The sequence below is a fragment of the Macrotis lagotis genome, chromosome 8 (genome assembly GCF_037893015.1).
Source record: "Macrotis lagotis isolate mMagLag1 chromosome 8, bilby.v1.9.chrom.fasta, whole genome shotgun sequence".
Taxonomy (NCBI): Eukaryota; Metazoa; Chordata; class Mammalia; order Peramelemorphia; family Peramelidae; genus Macrotis; species Macrotis lagotis.
This window is the reverse complement of record NC_133665.1, coordinates 93,300,552-93,306,551: the sequence shown is the minus strand read 5'-3', so window position 1 is coordinate 93,306,551 and position 6,000 is coordinate 93,300,552. Positions and strand designations below refer to the sequence as shown.

Sequence of the window (6,000 nt, the reverse complement as noted above, 5' to 3'; positions counted from 1 at the left end):
TTCATACTAGGTATGAAGGGATGGTTCAAAATTTGGAAAATAAGAGGCAGCTAGGTGGCACAGTGAATGAAGCACCAGCCCTGGAGTCAAGAGTACCTGGGTTCAAATCTGATCTCAGACACTTAATCATTACCTAGCTGTGTGGCCTTGGGCAAGCCACTTAACCCCATTTGTCTTGCAAAAATCTAAAAAAAAGTTGGAAAGTAACATAATTGACTATCTGAATTACAAAATTCACAGAAATTTTATGATTCTCTCAATGGATACTGAAAAAGCCTTTGATAAAATAATACATCCATTTATAGTGAAAATATGGAGGGCATAGTGCATAGGAATAAATGGAGTTTTCCTTAAAATAATAAGCATTCTTTAACTAAAACCATCAACAAGCAATATATGTAATAGAAATAAATTAGCTACATTTCAAAAAAGATCAGGGATGAAACAAGAATGCCATTGATCACCACTACTAATCAATATTATATTAGAAATTTTAGCTTTAGCAATAAGAGAAAGAAAAGCAATTGAAGGAATTAGAATTGACAACAATACAATTAACAACTTTAGCAAAGTAACAGAATATAAAATAAACACTAATAAATCATTAGCATTTCTATATTTGACCAATAAAATTCACGATCAAGAGAATGAATGTGAAATGCATTTAAAGTAAGTCTTCTTGGAAATCTACCTGTTAAGAAAAACTCAGAAATTATATAAAAAGAATTACAAAATATTTTTCACACATAAATTCAGATGTAAAAAAATGGGAAAATATCAATTTCTCATGGTTAAACCAAACTAATATAATAAAAATGATAATTCTACCCAAATTAAATTGCTTATTCAGTGTCATACCAATCAAATAATCAGAGCTAGGAAAAAATAGCAATAAAATGTCAAGGGAATGAATGGAAAAAGTTCAAAGGAATGTGGCCTGGTTATACCAGACCTAAACTATATAATAAAGTGATAGTCATCAAAACTGTCTAATAATGGCTAAGAAATAGAGAAATAAATCCATAGATTAGATTGAGTGCAGTAGGGGTAAATAACTATAATAATCTCCTGTTTAATAAACTCAAAGACACTGGCTTCTGAGATAAGTATTCAGTATTAGACAAAATCTTTTGGGAAAGCTGGAAAATAATGCAACAAAAGTAGGCATAGATCTACTTTGTACACCCATTCAAAAATAAGATTGAAATGAGTACAGAATGTAGACATAACTGGTGATACCATAGACCAATTAAGAGAACAAGAAATACTGTCAGATCTAAAGAGAGAGAGAAGTTTATGACCAAACAAGAGATAGGCAATATTATAAATTGCAAATTGGATGATTTTGACTATAGTAAATAGAAAACCTTTTGCATTAATAAAACCAATATCATCAAGATTAGAAGGAATGCAGAAAGGTGAGAAACAATTTTCATAGGTAGTATTTCTAGTTAAGACTCATTTCTAGAAAATGTAGAAAACTGAATCAATTCATAAGATTAGAGGTTATTCTCCAACTGATGAATCATCAAAGTATATGAACAGGTAGTTTTCAGATGAAGAAATTAAATCAATTTATATTAATGCAAAAAATGGTCCAAATTATATTTTATAGAAATTGCAAATTAAGATAATTCTGAGGTACCAACTCAGACCTATCAGATTGGATAAGATGACAAAAAAAGGAAAATGAATGCTGGTTAGGATGTGGGAAAATTGGTACACAAATGCACTGATTTTGGAGAGGTGAACTGAGCCATTCATTCTGTAGAGCAAACTGAAAGCATGACCAAAGGGCAATAAAATTGTGCATACCTTTTGCTCCAGTAATACAATTACTATATCTATTAGATTGCTCTGTATGATCTCAAAAAGATAATAAAAATCAAGAAAAATCTCACTTGTTCAAAAATATTTATAGCAGCTGTTTTTGTAGTGGAAAAGAATTGGAAATTGAGGGGATGCCTATCATTGGGGAATAGTTGAACCAAATATGATTTGTGAATATTATGCAATTCTATTTTCCTATAAGAAATAATGAACAAGGGCAGCTAGGTGGAAGAGTGGATAGAGCACTGTCCCTGGAGTCAGGAGTACCTGAGATCAAATCCCGCCTCAGACACTTAATAATTACCTAGCTGTGTGGCCTTGGGCAAGTCACTTATGCCCATTGCCTTGCAAAAAAAAAAAACCTAAAAAAAATAATGAGCAAGCAGACTTCAGGGAAGCATGGAAAGACTTCTGTGAACTAATGCTGGGTGAAGTGAGCAGAGCCAAACACTATCAGGATGAAACAAGGATGCAAGGAAATATCAATAGCAATATTGTAAGATGATCAGCTATGTTCGATGCAGTTCTTCTCAGCAGTTCAGGGATCGGGGACAAATGGAAAATGCCATTCACATTCAAAGAAAAAAATCTATGGATTTTGAATGCAGAGCAAAGTGTAATACATTTACTTTTTTAATACTTATTTTTTCTATCTTTATCATTTTATCACTTAGTTCTAATTCCTCTTTCACAAAAATGACTAATATGGGAATGCATTAATTATGATTTTACATAAACAACTTTTACAAAATTGTCCCCTACTATGGGGATGGGGGTAATGTAAGAAAAATGTGTAACTCATAAATTTGCAAATCAAAAAATGAAGGAAACTATTTTTGCATGTAATTGCAAAAATAAAGAAAATAATTACAAAAATGTCAATTACACTATCTATTCAGACAACTGGTATGGTTATTCAGGTATATGAAAGCAAGAGAGACATGACAAAGTATAACAACTTACTTGTCATATGTGAGATCACAGAAATACTCCTAGCACCTAGGGATGTTCCACAGATTGAAGTGACATTTGCCATTGATGCAAAAGACATCCTCAATGTTTCTGCTGTGAATAAGAACAAAAGCAAGGAGAACAAGATCACCATCAATGACAAAGGTCATCTGAGCCAAAAAGACATTGATCGTATCATTCAGAAGGTTGAGAAATACAAGACTGAGGGTGAGAAGTAGAGACACAATGTGTCTTCAAAGAATTTCCTGGAATCATACTTTCTACATAAATCTACAAAAAAGGAATGAAAAAAACTCAAGACATAAATGGCAATGAAGACAAAGAGAAGATTATTTTTAATAAATAAAAGAAATATTTTAAAATTTATTTTTAGTTTTACAATTTTCCCCTTATCTTGCTTCCCTCCCCACCCCAACAGAAGGCAGTCTGTTAGTCTTTGCATTGTTTCCACGTTATATATTGATCTAAGCTCAACGTAAGAGAGAGAAATTTTATCCTTAAGGAAGAAAAATGAAGTATAAGAGATAGAAAAATTGCCTAATAAGATAACTTTAAAAAAAAATTAAAGGTAATAGTCTTTGGTCTTTGTTCAAATTCCACAATTCTATCTCTGGATACAGATAATATTCTCCATCACATATAGCCCAAAATTGTGCCTGATTGTTGCACTGAAGGAATGAGCAAGTCCATCAAGTTTGATCATCATCGCCATGTTGCTATTAGGGTGTACAATGTTTTGCTGGTTCTGCACATCTCGCTCAGCATCAGTTCTTGCAAATCCTTCCAGGCTTCCCTGAATTCCAATCCCTCCTAATTTTCAATAGAACAACAGTGTTCCATGACATACATATGCCACAGTTTGTTAAACCATTCCCCAATTGAAGAACATTCACGGAGTTTCCATTTTTTGCCACCACAAACAGGGTTGCTATGAATATTTTTATACCAGTAATGAAACAGAAGATTCTTGACAAATGTAATGAAATAATTGACTGACTGCTTAGAAGGAAGAATTTGAGCATCAGCAGAAGGAATTGGAGAAGTTATACACCACATCTTTAATAAGTTATACTCCAGTGCAGCGGTAATGCCAGGAGGTATGTCAATAGGAATGGGTGGTGAATTCCCAAGGGTTATAGCAGACCCATCTGGAGGTTCTAGATGCACCATTAAGAGGTCAACTAAATGCACAAAAAGCATGAGCATTCCACATAACTTTCCAAAAACTGAAGGATTCAAATTTATATGCAAGGCAGTTAGAGTTTATAAGTAACATTTAAGCTTCTGTGTAAATCTGGGCATGCAGAATCCTTGAATCTGTTTAAAGGGAAAGAAGTGAACAAAAATGCATGGAATCAGTACTGCAAATAAGTGGAAATGCAAATTTTGTTCAGGAGAAAACATCTACATAAAATTGCCACCATTAAAAATGTCAGTTATTCAAACATGGGTAAAGAAGGTAGAAATAAACAAAAAGTTCATACCAGGGAAATGTTCTGTTTGGTGAACAAGCTCAATACACAGCAATAGTAGGGTATGGTAGGCAAAATTTAACTAGAACAACAGATATGATAGTAACTCTGCTGTCCTCAGGCCTGATCAGATATCAACTAAGGCATTGGGTTCATTTCAGGGTGTTTTTCATTGCATCAAGGACAATGGTAAAATGGAGTGTGTCCAGAATAAAGTTGCCAAAAGGATGACCAAAGTTTAAAGATTAAAATACTATTCTAGAATACTATGAATATTTATTCAAGGCAATAGAAGATCTGACAACCATCTTTAAATACTTGAGTAGCTAGCTGTCATGAAAAAAGAATTAGGTTTGTCTAACTTGGTCCAAAAATGAAGAATTAGGGGAAATAATTGGAAGTTGCAAAAAAAAAAAAAGTAATTTTACTAGAATATAAGGCAGGGACATGGGAAAGAAGAAAATAACTATTTTAGAACTAAGGACTCAACTAATGAATTGATCAGGAAATATACATTAAGCCATTATTATCAGTTCAGCACTATGGGAGATACTGAAGATACACATGCAAACATGAAATACTTTCTGCAAGTAAATTACATTTCATCAGAGTGACATGGTGAACAAATTCAAGATATATAGATAGATAGATGATAGATAGATATACAAAATCCATGCAAAACAGCTTTGATGTGGAAACAACTGGAAGAATTATAAAAATTCTCTTAAAGTAGATAATACTTTAGGTGAATTAGAGTTTATGGGAAACAGATGAGGGATTAAATTTGTCCTGGAAAAATGAAATCTATTTAATATTGGCACAATAAAAACATCAATTACACAAAGATGGAGTAAGGAAGAAAGAAATAAACACAAGTTAATACCAAGAAAACAAGCTCGATATGCAGCAATAAGAAGATATGGTAGGCAAAAGTTAACTAGAATAATATATTTCATAGTAACTCTGCTGTCCTCAGGTCTGATCAGACATCAACTGAGGTACAGGTTCAATTCAGGAGAGAGAGAGAGAGAGAGAGAGAGAGAGAGAGAGAGAGAGAGAGAGAGAGAGAGAGAGAGAGAGAGAGAGACTATGGACTAATTGGGGACAGATTTAGAAATCACAGAGAGGAGTTTATATGGCATTTTAAGGCAAAGAAACTTCTTTAGCGTAGGAGTGACAAGATCACTTTAAGAAGTGTTTTAGGAAGATTAATTTGGCAATGGAGTAGAGGATATTTGAAGAGAGATGGGATGGATGCAGGAAGATAAATTAGGATTCTAATGCAATCACCCCGATAAGAGATGATGTCAACCTTGACTATTTTGGCTTTGGTAAGAAGATTAATGGATGATGTGTACAGGTGGAATGTTGGAGATGGCTGAAATATGTGCTTGTGTGGAATTGTTATTCTAGGAAATCTCATTAACAAACCTACAAGAGATTCCACAAAATTTCTGAAGCCTTTGACAGATTATATCTTTAATCAAATCAAAAGAAAAGGGCATTTTCACCTGACATTCAAGGCCAGCCATAGGGGAATTATGTCTCTGAATTTAAGGAGTTTCCAGTTAAAAAATATTTCCCTTTTCAGGAAGTATGATCTTTCTGAGGGAAGGAGGGAACTGCCTTATTTAGATATTTATTTTTCACTCATATGTATTACTGACAATTTTTTGCTTTTACATAAATTAAATTTATATAAACTCGCCACATCTCTCTCCCTTTT

The 6,000-nt window shown here is 33.2% G+C and overlaps 1 pseudogene; it reads left to right on the top strand.

The window, feature by feature from the left end:
* The first annotated feature begins 2,738 nt into the window (after positions 1-2,738).
* The window catches only part of LOC141496503 (heat shock cognate 71 kDa protein pseudogene), an 80,408-nt pseudogene continuing 77,146 nt past the window's right edge, over positions 2,739-6,000 (top strand).